Source organism: Arvicola amphibius, chromosome 6 (genome assembly GCF_903992535.2).
Source record: "Arvicola amphibius chromosome 6, mArvAmp1.2, whole genome shotgun sequence".
NCBI classification, from domain to species: Eukaryota; Metazoa; Chordata; class Mammalia; order Rodentia; family Cricetidae; genus Arvicola; species Arvicola amphibius.
In genome coordinates this window covers 118,190,652-118,208,200 of record NC_052052.2, presented here as the reverse complement: position 1 = coordinate 118,208,200, position 17,549 = coordinate 118,190,652, and positions in this window count along the sequence as shown.

Here is a 17,549-nt window from a genome sequence, read left to right as displayed (position 1 = left end):
TTTTGGGTCAAACCAAGGACAGTCTGGTGGCAAGCAACAAATCTAAATAAACTGAGTCATACCCAGGTGTTCGAAGACAACATATTTGGGGGGAAAAAGCGGGGGTAAATGAAGAACTGGCATTCTCACTTCAAGCAATTCAGTAACAGGTCAACAAACGCATTAGAGAATTCCCCAAAGTAAATTTTACTGATGTGAGATAGCTATGTTTATCTTAACTTTTAAAAAGAAAAAAAAATAGTTTCATTTTATTTTCTAGTATTTTTAAGAGAATGATATACAATAACACCCAGAGGGAAAAAAAGCTGGAGTTCTTGCCTAAATCCTAGTGTACATTCCAAACGACATAATGTCCTGCGAATGTCTTATAGAAAGGAAGAGTCTTAAAGCAAGGCTGGGCGGCCCTCCTGGTGCGGCTAGTTCTCTGAGAGGTCCCAGGCATGATTGTGAAAGACACAGAAAAAGCATCATCACACAATGGGAAATATCTCCGACAGAAGTAGCCGAAGACAAGCTAAGCATGCCATGTGAATATTGTTCAAGTTCATGGCTTAGTTTCTGAGTAGCTCAGGTCATCCAGAAAGGAGAAGGTAAGTCAAATGTTCATCTGTCAATGGACAGAGCCATAAGGGGAGGTCTTAGACATCATGACGCCATGCCATCTCCTCCACGATGTGAATCATCGTCTACTCAGGTAAATGGTCATTTTAGAACCAAAAGCCTCATCAACTCCGAATGATTCATAAATACCCTGGATTTCTTCCCAAGAATGGCTAGTACATGCAGAAACTCAATAATCACTTGTGACCTATAGAGAAACCCACACAAAAAAAATGCCTTCTCAAATTTGACCAACATACATAATGTTCAAAACTGATCATAACTCAGTTTAAAACCCAACCAGAAAACATCGGCTACCTAAATTGATTTATTTCCCCTCGAAGATTATGGAAAGCATTCTCAAAGACACCTAGAACAGAGCATTACCTCTTCCCTTACCTGGATCCCCTAAGACATCAAGTCCCTGGTTCCTGGGGTTGAAGACACAGAGATTTAACGTATAATAGATTCCATTAGAATGCTAAGACAACAGAGACTTTGATTCCAATCCAATTTTGCTTATCCACAAGATACCTCTAGAACATGTCCTCCAATTATAGATCCAAGAGGGGAAAGCCAATAAAAAGCTTGAAGCTGTCGTGTGTGTGTGTGTGTGTGTGTGTGTGTGTGTGTTAGATCAGGAAATTGTTCCCTCCTGCATGTCCTGATAAAGTCCAAAGGTTGTGTCCCCTCTGTGGGAGCAGCTCCCAGGTCACGTCTAAGCCACAGTGGCGGGGGTGCTGTTCCTCACTGCACTGTGACCTCCCCAATGCATGCCCTGGCAGCACACGCTGGCAGCAGCCAGGCCTGGTCAATAAATATTTCCAGGAGCCCTACTCTAATCTCAGGAAGGTCAGGTTGGAAAGGTGGACTAGTAAGGCAGGACTCTGTCCGCATTAATCAGTTTGGGGGAGCAAAGTGTAAGAAAGGATAATCTTGTGTCATTTAGCGGAGAGTCATTGAATTCCTGTAATCTTAAGCTTTCCAATGACAGTTTATGGCCACAGTCCCTGCTCTGACAACTCACTCCTCCTGAAAGAGGGGCTGGAAATGACAGGTGGAAGAACAGTTGTTCTAGTAAAGCTGAAAATCTTGTCTCTCAAAGACCATTTTGTGATCACTTTAAGAAAACTGAAACGACTAGAAGGGCAATAATGTCATTTTGGCCCCACTCCAACACCATTTATCCTATGAAGAGCGGAACAATTACAAATGGTACTCCCTGAAGAGAAGAGTTCACCAATAACTTCCTAAACTTTCAAGAAGCTGTTGTTTTATTAGATGCTGTTAGCTTCATGTTAGTCCACAGGGGGGGAAAAAATGCCCACATACACACGCCACGACTAAATGTAGTCAGTTTGCTCAGCTGCTGCTGACGTCACTTGCTTGCCCACTAGGAGTGAGTTACTGTAATAACCCCCTTTTATTAATCATAGGCTGGAGGAAGCACAGAGTGAGTGACATCATTAAGCGAAGGGCTGGCTAACTCATGCTCCATTTACTCAGCTTTATTATACCATTTCTCAAGTGTCATATGAAAGTGATTACCATTTCACACTTTCCCCCTCTGAGCAGCCATCGCTAACCTTCGCTTCAGACTCCCAGAGAAGAGTTCGTTTTCATACAGAGGCACGAAAGGGCCAAGTCTCACTAAGGGTCTTCATTCCAGGAAATAAAAACCCCAGGGACAGTTTCTCCTGGGCACGAGATCGAGGCAGTCTCTGAAAGGATGCTACTCCAAACGACCTGTGCTTCTCTTGGACCCCGGTGGCAGTAGCCAATTGCAGAAGGCAGTTTCTGGCATGTCTTTGTGGTGGCCTAGGCCCTGGGGTTATGGACACCTGAGTTCCAAATGTGAAAATCCCACCAGGAGACTGGCAAAAGTTAGGGAATAGTCATATGGGTCTGAAGTTTAGACTACATGGGATTAATTCGTTGGTTCAGACCTTGAGGACTTTTAACAGATCTTTGCTATCATAGTTCAGTTCCCCTGACTAGCAAGCGCTGGTCCAAAGGCATGTCCTCCACAGATAACAATCGTTGTATACAGGATAAAGGCATGGTCACAAGCCCAGCACATAGACCATGACTCATATGTAGACAATGCAGCCACCGGCTAAAATAAGCCTTCACTGTCCTTCTACATGAACCATCAGAAAGAAGCATTCTGTAGCTGACCAGGTTAGCTTAGGAAAATGGAAACCCAGTTGCATGCTCACTAAAGACACTAACTTGAAAGTCACCAGCCAGCCAATATTTGTGTGGGCCAGTTCCTCATGTGCTCCTACTTACCAAGTGGAGAATTTCAGGGACAGAAGAGCAGCAGGATAAAAGGGAAGGAAGGCCACTTCAGCTCAAAGATTGCAGAGAATACCGCATCATGCTACCGTCACATTTTCTGTCTCTCATCCTTTTTTACTTTTGGTGTTTGTTGTTTTGGTTGGTTGGTTGTTGTTGTTAGACAAGGTCCAACAGCCAGAGAAGCCAGAGCTTGACCTTGCAATCCTCCTGCCCTCCACCTCCCAAGTTCTTAGATTATAGGAATGTGCTACCACATCCAACCTGTCTTTTTTTTTAGACCATACTAAAACTGTCTGACTTGTCCCCATGATGATGTATAGACACACACAGAGACACACACAGAGAGACACACAGACACACACACAACACACACACACACACACTTTCTGCACACCAGTTGTCTCCAAGCTCATAAACTGGCATCTAGCAGGTGTTCCCTTACTTGATGTCTAACCTCAGGGTGTTTGAGGAGTCAGAGTCAAATAAAGTTTAGTTGACACACTATGAAGATGCACTGGTAGAACAGAAGAGAGGAACAGAATCCTTGGGGATCTGGGTCATGGTAAAATTGACTCAGCCAAAAGCAGAGGGCAATAATCAGGGGTGATGTCCTACTCCTTGGGTCTTTTCCAGCTCAGGACTGAATCATGAGCAGTCTACCAGGAGATGGGCAGGCCTTCAGAATGAGAGGCGGCTCCAGGGAGAACATGCCAGACAATGTTACACGACAACTCAATTAATAATAACGCAAAGCAACTCTGAGATCTCCAGATTGTTAGCTTCCTTAAGCAAAAAAACGCCATGACGGGAAGGCACAGGTACAACCAGGTAATTGATGACTGATTCAAACTCCTGAGGGGCAAACTGAGCCTGTGGCAGTTTTCAACCTCTCTAGGGCTAAGTATCATGCTTTACTTCGCTCCTCTTCCAATGAAGGGGTACTCCTGAGTTAAAGACGGTGCCCGGCAAAGGCTCACCAAATACAAATTATAAACACTGTGTTTGTTAACACTGTGACTATAGGACGTTCCCATAGGGTCACTTGGAACTCTTATGAAATTTTCTCAGGCAGAAAAAAACAACCACCAGGAAATCAAATTCTGTACTGGGGAGAATATCCGGATTTACCAGGTGACTGAGCTGTTGCTTCCCTTGAAAAGAGACAGCAGCGCCCTCTTCTGGCACATTAGCATAGAAGGACACTTTAGAAGGCAGCTGAGGAGCCACTCCCAGTCATGGCTTTTCAGATACCACTCAATCTGAACTTGAGTTAACATATATTCTCTACACAGAACCATGAAAATGCATGCAAATATAAGAAATGTGAATCATATATGATCCTCCTTCCCAGAGGTGTATGTGCAGAACAAAACTGGAAATGAATAATTGGGTAAATTGACATTTTCATCTGTCATTCATTATATGCTGACTGTTTTCAATGACCATGTTTCTTGGAAAAGTAATGTCCAAATGCTATTAAATCAAACAAATGCCTTTATTTTAGAGCCAGCCAACTAACAGTGTATAACCAGTTCTGAAATTTTGTAGGCATTTAAAAAAATGCTTTACCTCATATCTTCTTACTTCCATAAGATAAATTTTTCTAGAAAATGAATTTTTGAATCTACAAAATGTGGACATATTTAATATTTCCATACATGGTACCAAGTTACCCTCTTGCAGGTTGTAATAGTGTAGGAATGTGGCCCCATGCCTGCGGGTCAGCCTGGGTCTTACCCTAGTTCCAGTCCTCCTACCAAGATAAATCTAGTGGACATGTTCTTTAATTTTGGATTTTTAAGTTACTTATTAAGATTAAATATTTCATTGTTCATTTGTATGAGTTTCTTTCGAGTCACAACTATGTTTCAGACTTACATATTCCAAATGAAACTGAATTATGAGCAATTTAATTAAGCATATTTTACTCTTACTAACAAATCTTTTTTTTTTTTTTCTTTTTTTCTTTTTTTCGCTTTTCAAGACAGGGTTTCTCTGCAGCTTTTTTAGAGCCTGTCCTGGAACTAGCTCTTGTAGACCAGGCTGGCCTCGAACTCACAGAGATCCGCCTGCCTCTGCCTGCTCCCGAGTGCTGGGGATTAAAGGCATGCGCCACCACCCGCCCGGCTCTTACTAACAAATCTTGATAGGCCAAGACTGCATTTTGCTTTTGGTTACCTATTCCACAACTCCTCCCCTGTTCATTATTTATCATTTCAGTTTGTTTGCAGTATTTCTCTAACAAAAGAGTACTTAAATACATGCAGACCTTTCTAGCATTCTCCATGTCTGCCATGTCTGCCAAGGTTTTTCTATCAGGAAATCCTACTAATCTCTGTTTTCTTCTAAATTTCTCTTTTTACATTTATTTAATCCTGAGTATCCAAAATGAATTGTGTCGTGAAGACCAGAAGCTTCATGACGACTTCACATATGTAAACTCTGACCTTCTGGATCTGTCCTCCAGTTAAAATTTGTCTTTTAATAGTGATAATTCATTGAATAGCATTTTACTTTTAATGGAAGTAGATTTTTTCTCTTTATAAAAAAACTATTGCTTTTAAGAAATTTTTTTTCTATTGCACTTTTGACTAGTATTTTTTGTTTTGTTCCTACAATTTTTTCCACATGTAAGTCAATTGTTGATTTGAAATATCTTTAGGTTTTACAGGTCCACTTTGCCATTTTGCCGAATCCTTTTCTGTTATTTGCAGAATTTATTGCAAAAATACCCCTGTTGCAGTTTTATTCCTTTTCGGGTGATTCATTTGTTTAAGAATTTATTCTATTTACATTGGGGTAGTGGTGTGTTCATTAGGAGTGCCCAAGGAAGCCAGGCAGTGGTGGCGCAGGCATTTAATCCCAGCCCTCTGGAGGGAGAGGCAGGTGGATTTCTGTGAGTTCGAGGCCAGCCTGGTCTACAAGAACTAGTTTCCAGGACGGGCTCCAAAGCTACCGAGAAACCCTGTCTCGAAAAACCAAAAATGAAAAAAGAAAGAAAGAAACAGAGTGTCCAAGGAGGTGAGAAGTGTAAGATCCCTTGGAGCTGGAGTTACAGGCATTTGTGAGCTACCTAACATGGGCACCAAGAACTGAACTAGGGACTCCTGCAAGTTCTCACCGTTAACCACAGAGCAGTCTCTTCCACACCCTGTGACTCACTTTGAATTGTACATTTTTTAAAATAAAAATAACATCTTTTTCCCCTTGACCTTGCCCAGGGAGGCAATTTATTATTATTTTTTGGATGAGTCAAAAGTCTTCAGAATGCCCCTAACTGTAGTAGGTTGCACCCTAATCCAGTTGAAGGCTAGCTCAACCCTCACATGGAAAATGACTCTTCTTTGTATCTAGGAGCAAATTTCAGAAGGAGGAAGAGAATGTAAAGACTAGAAAGATTCTCACAGCAGGGGCTACTTATAAAGCATCTTATAGCACCCTTCCCTCTATTCAGGACCACAACCCTGATAGGCGGTAGAGAGTTGTGATGATCCTGTCCTCTGTCCTTAAATAGCTTAACATTTCCCACTCTGCTATCTGATAGCTGAGCATTGTTTTTGTTTTTGTTTTTGTTTTGTTTGTTGTTGTTGTTGTTATTGTTGTTGTTGTTTTTAAGCTGGGTATTGAATCTAGAGCCCTGTGCTCTCTGAGCTAGCATTTTACCAATGGGTACATTGCCACCTCTCTTTTACTTTTCACCATGAGACAGTCAGTCTCATGGTATTTCCCAGGCTAGCTTTGCACGCAGTCTATAGCCCAGACAAGCCTTGAACTTGCAGTCCCTTACCCTAGCCTACTGAATAGCTGGAATTGCAGGCACCTATTACCAAGCCCAGCTTCTGATAACTGACTTCTCTGATGGGATCATGAGTTAGAACGTCATCCTTTAAGTGCAATAAACCAGGAACGTGTATTTCCTGTCATTGCTGACTTTGAGACATCACCATTTGAAGATCCATTTCTTATAGCAGTGAATGCCTTCCCAGGAGGGAGTAGAGACTGGGAGGAAGATCTTCAAGACAGAGTCCCTGGGAGCCCTGTATTTAAGTGTAGGAAAGAGAAGGCTGTGCAGAATTTGGAACAACAGTCAGATGGGAGAGGAAAACTGAGTAGAGAACACCTTGCAGGAAGCCAAGAAAGAATTTGGAAGTATCTGGTGACATAGGTCAGCCAATGAGGGTACAAAGAATCTGGAAGCTGGGACAATTCCTAAATTGCTGCCAGCTGAAGGCAGTTGAGTTTCTGGAGCCTTACCTTTGAAGCAGACTTGAGGCCAGAGCATCTCATTGCCCAGCTGCTGTAAGGTGAGCATCTTATTCACCGGATGTTCCTCTGAGACCTTCTTCCTCACCACAGGCCCTCAGATAATAGAACCACATAACTATGAAATGAAACCTCTGGAGCACGAGTCAAAGCCCCACCCTGGTGTTTTGTCACAGCGATAGAAAGCTGACTACCACAGATAAAGTCGAGGGGCTCCAGGTGCCAGTAGGGTCCAGGGACATTAAAAGCGACTGTAGGTCCCAGTGGCATCAAATCACTTTCTTCTTGTGTGTTGCCCAGTTGGTTTCTTAGCTCACAGTATACAGGAGAGAAACTGATTGTTTGATGAAGCGCTACTGTCCTAACGTCCATTCTACCATGGTAAAAATATCCCCCAGCCCATGCTGTAAGACAGATAACATAGCTGTGGGGCTGCACATGCATCTTCAGTTTCAGAGTGTGGCCATTGCCATTGCTTGCCAGTTAATGGTGCATGCAGAGACATCTTAACATAGGTTCTGGTCAGACAAGAGTCCCCACACACAAAAGAGGAGGTAAAAGCAAGCCTGGCAGCATAGCACATGCCTGAAAGCCCAGTGCACAGGGCCCAGGTAAGAGGGCTCTTGTAGAAGGATTCAGGACAGAAGGGCTCAAAAGAGCACTGAATACTCAAAGCCAACCTGGGCGACATAGCAAGACTTATCTGGGGTAGGGAAACGAAAAATTGCCAATAGAAAGCTGATAAATTGATGCCTGAGGAGAAAGAAAGAAATGAATTCAGAAGGCAGCCAATGGTTTATGCAAATATCATTATGTAAGAATACAGGAGATAGACACAGGAATGAAGTTTAGCTATGTCTGGAGGAAGATACAAAGAGCTAAGAAGCATGGAGTTTCCAAAAAACCCACCAAATGACAAGATGCCAAGGCAAAAGGTAATGAAGAGCTGATCCACACAGTATGTGGTTGGAAAATGGATTTCTTAGACTGGGTAGTATGAAAGTCCCTGCTATTAAGGAATTTAAAGGCCAGCAAGGAGAACAGAATGAATCAAACTTATGGCGTGTGTAGGAGGCACCCAGGATATACGGTATGATAGCCAAAGCTCTAACATTATTCTTCCGAGTGAGCAGGAACACAATGTGGGTGTTATTGTTGTCGTGTGAAACATTTGATGTATGTGCAATCCCTTTTCATCCACCAAGCAACCTTTTGAAGCAGGATTGCTTATAGTTCCCATAAAGTCACTTACATTTCGAAAAGCCAACTAGCTCATCCCCAGGACATGCACTGAAGGGGCAACTGAGCTAAGATTTCAATAACTCTAAGGCATCTCGTGTGTGGCAGTGGCAAAAGCCTTTAGTGGCTCCACTCTAGACTCACCCATGGTCCCACATCTGGGAAGCTGCGTGACTTGAGGAAATACTGTTCACTGGGGATCCAATGTCTGGAAAGATGATAGTGGACCAAGCATGTAGGGTAAAAATCTGAAAATAAATCGCAGCTTACTGACACTGGAACCAAGCGGGAGTGTTGAGGAATCCACAAAGAGCAGAAGGAGGATGGGGGCAGGGCCCATTGGGAGGAATTCTTGGAAAGCTTAGATTCTTAGGCAGAACCTAAGAAGGCCTTGAATTAAGATGGTGGTAAGGACTGGCAAGCAAACATTAATTGGCCTGTTCACTTTGACACATATGTGCGTGTCTGTATATACATATACATAGCTTATGGGTTTATATATACTAATAGATATTAAAGAAACACTAAGATGAAAATTAAATTTAGGACGAGCTTGGTTAGCGTGATATCTTCCACTTGATTGCTACACCAGTTCCTATGATAATGTCAAAAAAGAAGCATTGGTGTGACAGTAAGGGACAGATTTTAATGTACATGCACAGGTGATTAGGGTTGGTGACTTAAGAACTCAATCTCCCTTAATCCAGTACATGAATTTCACTACGTCTAAAATCTCCAGCTGTTCCCTTTTGGCCTAAAGCCTAGAATAGAGAAGAGGTACGGGGCTCGTTGAGTTTCTTCAACCGTGATGGGATGAGTAGTATACGCTTGAGCTGTCATCTCTTATATGTGTCCACCAAGATGTCTTCTGGATTGCTCTATGCAGATCACAGCTAGGTTGTTTCCTCCTTCATAACTACGGTTGTTTTTTGATTTTTTAAGTTCTAGTAACTATAATAAGCACTTATAAAAAATAATGAGCAAAATTGAGCAATAAGGAGAATATTTTGAGTATTGCTTAGTACATGGTATGATCTGATTTTTCAAAATCCACACTTGCAAGGCAAGACACATGGCATTTTTTTAAACCTCAACCCATACAAGTGAGTAAAAAGTCCAAACTCCAGTTATGCTTTTTTCCTTTCATTGGCCCAAAGCATTCTGAGCGTTGGCCAAAACAAAAACAAAAACAAAAACAAAACAAAAAAAACCCTTTCTGTTTAAAGGTCCCCAACATGACCACTGACGGGTGGCTAAGAGTGTTCGTGAGTGACACAGAACCACCAGGGACTGTGGCCTAGCTACTGTCTCTGGGTATTGTCTAGTCTCTTGCTAGTCTCTTCTGGGGGGGTGATCGGCAGTTTTCCACCCCTCTCCTGTCCCTCTCTTAAACCTGTCTAGTCCTCCATCACTTCTCACTCCTTTCCCTGTGTCAAATGACCATCACTGTCTGTTTCAGATTTAGGAAGACTGTGCCATGAGGAAGTACCTTAGGCAAGCCTGGACTTTCTACTATTCATATGGGGAAAAGATAATTGGAGTCTAGATGTATGTACTCGGGTCTTTTAATCCTATACCAGCAACCTTTCATAGATATCTCTGATCCATTTTACACAGGAAGTAGATGAAGAGTTTGAATTAACTCCTTGTTCAATTTTCGACTGCAATTTGCCTTGACCTGGAAAGTTATTTAAACTGTTCTCACAATCAGTAGAAAGAGTCTGTCCCACAGAAAATTTCAGTGAATGTGTTTCTTCCTTTCCCACCCCCAGCCCTCACAACTGCCCCTGGGTCCTGGTTGTCTTGATATTCTGGTCCCTGGTATCTTTGGGAGCTCACTTTCCTCTCTGCTAGGGTCACCTTTCTTCTCTTCTTAGTCTACATTCAAACTCTTTTGAGACATTATCCCTATTTTATGGGTTCAGTGGGTTTTGACGATTTCTAACTCATCCCCTGGCACCACATATTCCCTGAGCTTTATACCCTTAGAAGCACCCATATTGTGACTACCCAGGGATTCCCTGTAGGCTACTTTAACTTAATCCATCAACTTCTTCAGTGACTACTTTTGAATGGCAGTCCCCCTGGCATTCTTCCCACTGGGACCTTGACTATTTTTCTCTTTCCTACTCCTAAAAACAATTAAGAGCCATGCTGTGCCCATTTCCCTGCTTCTTGTTCCTATGATATAGGCTCTGTGCTCCACTGAAAAGTAGTAGGATAATAGAGCAAGGTCCTGTGACTGAAACCTTTGCCCATGTTCTGCATTCATTGATGATGAATTTTATTAAAACCTATGAGAAACAGTAACCATTACCATATGGAGGTACATTGTTCCACCATAGATCATAACTGTTAACTAATTAGATAGTGAATCTTTTGGACTAATGTCCATGATGTTTTTTTTCTCTCATATTTTCTGTATCTTAACTCTGAGTCCCAGGACTTCAGCTCTGTCATCTATCTCTTCTACTTTTTGTTTTTAACTAGAGAATAATACTAGTGTTCTTATAAGCTGAATATAAGTCAAAAAAGTTCTCTTTGCCCTTTGGGCTTCATTTGTTCTAAAACATTTTAGAGGGGAAAAGTAAGTTCTGTTCTTTACCTTGAGAATTTTTTTTCTGTTTCCACACCATCAAACTGTTTTATATGCTAGGCTGCTATACCTCTGTATTTCCTCAGGCCTGGTACTGTTATATTGTCTCTGTAAGCTGGGTGGATTGTGCCTGTTATACAACTGGCATGCACACTGTGAACTGGAGTGGGTGCTTTTTGCTTGAGATCTGGTCTGCTTTCTGTCCGCTACGTCTGGATGGTAGGAAATTTGACATCTGGATTGGTTTACTTCTCTGAATCTTCATCTCGGTGACCCTAAGTCTGTCTGGTATTATCATAAGAACTCTAAAATATAAGAATCAATTGTTATGAATGCTTTCTCTTGTTCTAGTGCACTCAGTACTTAGAGGATTTGAGAAAGGGCTTCTGAGGAAATGTAGCTCCTACCCTGATCCTGAGGCATAAAGAATTTATCTCAACAGAACCAACTCCTCAGACTGTTTTCTTTTTTCTCCAATTTTTATCTTAGAAACTTCCTAAAGTTAAATAAGAACATAAAGAGGCAATTCCTATCTCATAACCATAGCTTCCTGAACCAGGAATAAGGAGATGTAATGTAGATCCCGGCCCCATATGCATTGAAGAAGCCCCCAAGACACTGATTAAGCCATGGAAAATCTCTATATAGAGGGCATAAATCTCATCAAAGTTCTGTTAGAATTTAAGTAACATTATATATTTTTATGACCTTAGAAATAATGTCTTAAAAACATTCATCACTAGCCTTCATAGTCAAACTCTTAATCCAGCACATAACTTTACACACATAATACAGTGTATAATTTATACATTTTGTTGACTTTCACATTTCATGGAACATGGCTGGCATCCACGAGGAAGAAACTGAATAAACAAACTGTGGTGGTGGCATTGTCATCATCTCTTCATGAAATAAATATGCCAAGGGATGAACAACAGACAAATGGGGGAAAGGATGAAAGAAAAAATAGAGAATTAGACATTGTGGGTTCAATAAGTTGAATACCAGACTAGTAATTGGCAGGAAGTCAGTCCAATTACAAGAAAACTTTCTTAAGCTAACAGAAGTAGCAGAATGTATAGATTGAAAAAAGCTAAATATGTCTCAGTAATTATTAATAAAAATTAAGCCAAAATATCTCCCTTTCTTGTCAGATGAAAGGTGCTGATTTATTTTGTAGGTTGAACATGAGTTGGCCAAGTCAAAACCAGCACATAAGAACTAATTAAAATGTTCAAAAAAATGCTTGATTTAATTGTCTGTTGGATTGGTCTAAAAAAAATAGCACCTCTACTTTAACAAAAAGAAAATTGTCCATTCTAGGCTAAATTTGAGTGGCTGTCAAGAAGCACATATGCAAGTGTCCATGATTGGCCTATGCTATCGTGCAAGAGGTTTCATGACCTTTTATAGCCGCATGAGGATATCATAAGTTAACATTTATTAAATACATTGCCAGGGGCATGCAGCAGTGCTGCATCAGAGTGGGGAGATTTTTCTTATAGTCTCAGACATTACCTCACAGCAATCTTAGATGATAATCCATCCAGGCCGACAATGTAAACTTTGCAGCGCATTGTGACAGCGTGACTTCATCGTCATGGGGATGTTAAATAAGACACAGGCTGAAAGTGACTATACTCGGCTTGAGACGACTCAAGATAACTTGATTCTTGACCTGCAAGATTCCACCTCTCCCAAATCTACAGGATGCTGTAGTCAGCCAAGATTGAGGAGTTGGTGGGACCTTTAATACAGACGTAGCTCTCAGAGAACTTCTGTTTTCCTCTGGTGTTTGAAAATAACCAAAAAAGGGAATCAGGAAATGGCTTTACTGGAAAAGGATAAAGGAATTAAAATATGTCTCTCATTTTGTCCTTGAAGCAGTTCTGAGAAAAAAAAAACTGACATGGAGCATTTTCACAACCCATTAGACAGAGATATTCAGACAAGAAAGGTCTTCCCAGCATTTCCTCCCATCTTTCTATCGCATATACAACCCTGCCAGCTCATGCTTCTACTCACAACTATTCTCTTGTGACCTTGAGTTTTCTAATCAAAATGAGACAACACAATCATGATTTACCTGCCCGTTCTAATCACTCTATTCCACATCAAGCACCCATGAGATGGGATGTGGGTCTGATCTATAATTAGTTAACATAAGAACAAGTAATGTAATACATTAAATTGTAAATTTTTAAAAGAGATTATTTATTTATTTATTATGTGTACACTGTTTGCTTGCATGTATGCCTTCAGGCCAGAAGAGGGCACCAGATCTTATTACAGATGGTTGTGAGCCACCCATGTGGTTGCTGGGAATTGAACTCAGGTCCTCTGGAAGAGCAGTCAGTGCTCTTAACCTCTGAGCCACCTCTCCAGCCCTTAAATTGTAAATTTAATGTGTTATTAGATCACATAGGCAACAATATTTCTATGTTCATCATGAGCCTGAGTCAGTTTTCTTAGCGTAAAGCATCTCCATGTTTGGAAACATGCCTGGGAGTTGCTGAAGCTGTGTTACCCTCATGGTCTTCTAGAGTCGTGATGTCCAGCACAGTATGGTGCTGCCAACCACTGATGTTCCTGCAACATTCCATGGGAATAGTGTGTCTAAGCGTTCTGGAACTCCCTCATATCCTGTCTACACTTAACACATGCTGCTTAACAAGGCCAACCGGAGAATTGTTCTAGCTCGCTTTTCTTTCCCCCTGAACACCTTGATTTAAGGAGCCACAAACGTTCCCCTTAGTAATTTATTCCATTGCTAAAATTGTTTCAACAGTCCAAAGGCATTTTTCCTACTCTCTTATTTGAATGTTTGCCTTCCCCTTTTGATAGTCAGTTAGTACTCTTGCTCTTGTGTTTGTACATTACCCTATACTGTTTAGTGATTAGTATGTCAGGCCAGGAGAACATCTCTTTGAATTTCTTGTTTTTGTGTAGTCACAGCCAAGGATGTGTTTTTAGTTTCTATATATAAACTGAGTTTGGTTCACAACTACACAAGGAGAAAGGAAAGAAAGAGGGGTTGGGGTTGGGGGAGAAAGGAAGGAAGATCTCAACTTACTCATTGACTTTTAAGAATTTGAAATTATGAGACAGAAAACCAAGAAGTTACGTGGCATGGCAAACAAACACAAACTGCCTGACATGTGGCTGAATTATTTAATGACAGCTAACATCCCTATGAATAACGAAAGGCTAATACTAAGACCTGTATGGGAATTGAATGACTCTCCCAATTGCCCTCTTCCTGAGAACTGAAATGCCAGCTCAGTGTCTAGGGCCTAAGTGATCCTAGAGGCAACTGTGAGCCTGTGAGTCGCTGCTCTGTGTAATGCAGCTGAGCCCATGAGCTCCCAGAGACAGATGTGAGTGCCTGAGTCATGCATCTGTGTGATGCAGTCAAGCACAGGAGTCCGGAGGTGGCTATGAGTGGAGGGTCTGTGTAATGCAGAGGAGCCCTAGAGACAGATGTGAGTGTATGAGCTGCAGGTCTGAAAGACCGCATGTCAGCAGCTCTTCCTCCCAGAGGGACTGAACACTGTGGCTTGAGACCTGTTGTATCACACCGTTCCTGTGCTCCCTTCTCTGTCCTAAGTCCGTCTGCAGGCTTGGCCTCAGGAGATGTCTGGCTTGAAAACCATTTACCTCTGACCCCCCACATCTACCTCATCTCAATACCAAAAAGGAGATATCTGCAAGGATAAAAGCTACTCCAATCATCTTAAGGAAGAGCAAGTGCCTGCTCAACATAAAAAATTCCCCAAATTTATCACAATCTACATCAAGGCCTATGGTGTATGCCTGGAACACAGCTTTGACTAAAAGTAGCCTCTCCAGGTCTCAAGAGAAGGCAGATGTTAGCAGCTGCTTCTTTATCCACCATACTCGTCACTATAAAGATTGGGGTGCTGTGGGGTCCACACTTAATTTTGCAAATGTTTAAGCCAAGAAGCATTTAATCTTCCCTTTCCTACAAGACAACCAGTTTTTCCTTAAAAAGTAATTCTATAAATGAACTCCAAAGAATTCTTTAATATCTTGAGATCATAGTAATAAAAAGTAATGTGTTGAATATAATTAAAGCTTATATTTTTTTTTCTCCAAAACGCCCCCAACAAAAAGTAAATATTTTGGCTGTGGCACAATTCCTTCATGCCAATACAATTTATCATCGTGGACTTATAGGGGTGATAGTCACTGTCTGTACTCTGTAGGTGGGTATACTAGGTTTTTAGAAGCCTCAAGTGTAGCATGGTCACACAACTGCTAGTAAGTAAGATGTCATGAACAAGCTTTGGAACTCCATACCTAGGAGTCTTCCTGATGTTGTTTTGTTTGTTTGTTTGGTTGGTTGGCTGGTTGGTTGGTTGATTTTTTTTTTTGTAAGATAAACAGGCTAGGAAGCAGAGGAAATCAAAATGAATTAGCCTCTGTTTTATAAATGTGTAAAATTCCTTTAAAGTGACATAATGCAAGGGTCTGGGACTTCAGTTTCAGACGCAAGCTCTGATCCCACTCTTACGACTGATTCCCTCTGGCCTTGGACACATAGTTTAACCCATCTGCAATATGCTCCCTTCCCCACCCCAGCTAGATCAAACACTGCTGGCTGACACAGAGCCAATGTCTGATATCTTATATATTTTCAATAAATGTGTGTTTCATTTTCCTTTAGTCTGAGAAAGCAACACAAAACTGTTAATTAGCTGATTAATAGTAGTAGTAATTGTAATAGTAATAGTAATAGTAATGTAGTAGTAGTAAATATGTCCCTTAGCAGAAGAAGCATCATGTAGACAACAAGGCTCCTAGTGGCCAGGCAGCTGTAGAGATAGTTCTGTCACCAATGCTTCTGTAGTTTGATGCCTGCTAGGCCCTGTGCTTTGCCCCAGGCCCAAGAAAAGCATATTCCTACTACAGCTGAAAGAATAGAATAAATTCTTTTTCAGAAAAACCATGAGACAAAAGAAAATGGAAAGAGCTAGGCAAGTAAATAAATTGAGTGGGTTAAGGAGTCTGTTTCCTTCCCCACACTTCTGCTTTTCTCCGTGGTCCCAGAACTGTGGTTGAAAGTGCCGAGACCTGTCTTCTGACTAATAAATATATGAAGGACAAATAGATGCCCACTGGCAGGACTTGGTCACCTCAAGGAGGAAGGCGTCTCTATCAGGTCCCTGCATTCAGCCTGCTCTTTGCTGTGGAGATAGATGCCTTATGCTCTAATTTTCATTTGTGCCACTCTGTAATGGTTTCTGTGAAATTATTTTATGAAAAGGTAGGCATAAGCAGAGAAAAACACATGGAGAAGTGAGGAAATACACCCCCTCTTGAACACTGTCTTTGCCATTCCCATATACTGCCCAACATAAGGATGGAGTCATTCTTTGAGGCTCTCAGCTGCGCCACGCTTTTCAGAGATTGCTTATGGCATGGCATGAAGTTTTATTTAAATAAGAAAACCCAGTAAAAGTGCCCAAGTTAAACAAATAAGATCTTACCTTTGGGTTTTAATAGCTTCCCTGCGCTGGGCCTATATTTTAGCAAGGTGTGGCAATCACTTTTAGGCAAGTTTATTCCCTACCTCATTCTTCCAGATACCTCCTCCCTAAAGACTGGAAAAATAACATACACACATCCCCTCCAGCTTTCTCTGTAGCAAGCAATGTTGATCCAGTTCTGGTTGCTGGAGCTTGCTTATTACTGACAGAAACATAAACAGTGCCAGACATTTCTTTCCTTTGCCTTGAACAGAGATGTCATGGTTAGAGCTGTAGCAGCCATCTTCTGGCCTTGAGGCAATACACCATCGTGGTAAAAATATCAAAGCAGGGAAACAAAAGGGTGTTTCTTGTACATGTGCCTCAGAGTACACTGTCTACTCAGAAGTCAAGTTCCTACCTGAGTCTCAGTCGAGCATTCTGTTTCTTGAGCCAAACGTTGTCTGGAAAGACACTTTCCTTGAAAATGTTTCTGACTTTCCAGGCCTGGCACATGTAAGAAAACAAGGCTCAGCTGCTCCACTGCTTTTGTCTGTGGACTTTATTGTCCAGGGGACCTGATACAGATGCTGTGTCCTCAGGTTGTGTTCCTGAGGTGCTCCACTCGATACAGAGAGAGGCTCAATAAATTTCATTTCAGCTCAGTTTCTTCAGAATTGCATTTAACTAAGGATCCCCAAATCTATAACAAATCTTGAGCAATAAGAGATTAAGATATGAGAATGCCAACCCTGATGGTCCCAGCACAAGAGAGGCAGAGGCAGGTGGATTTCTAGGCCTGCCCGATCTACAGTGAACTACACAGTGAAAAAAGAAAACTATACTGTCTCCAAAAAGAAAAATAATTAAAGCACAAAAACAAATGAAGATGGGAAAACAAAAGCAAAATTAGGGTCGGGAGAGAGAGTTTTATTTTGGTATAGGCAGAATATTTACAATTTCCAGCTATTATTTTGAAAACCATTTTATTGCCCCTTACATAATGACTCTTAATTAAGCTATATAATATTCTTGTAATATCCCTCAGAAGCATTACATCA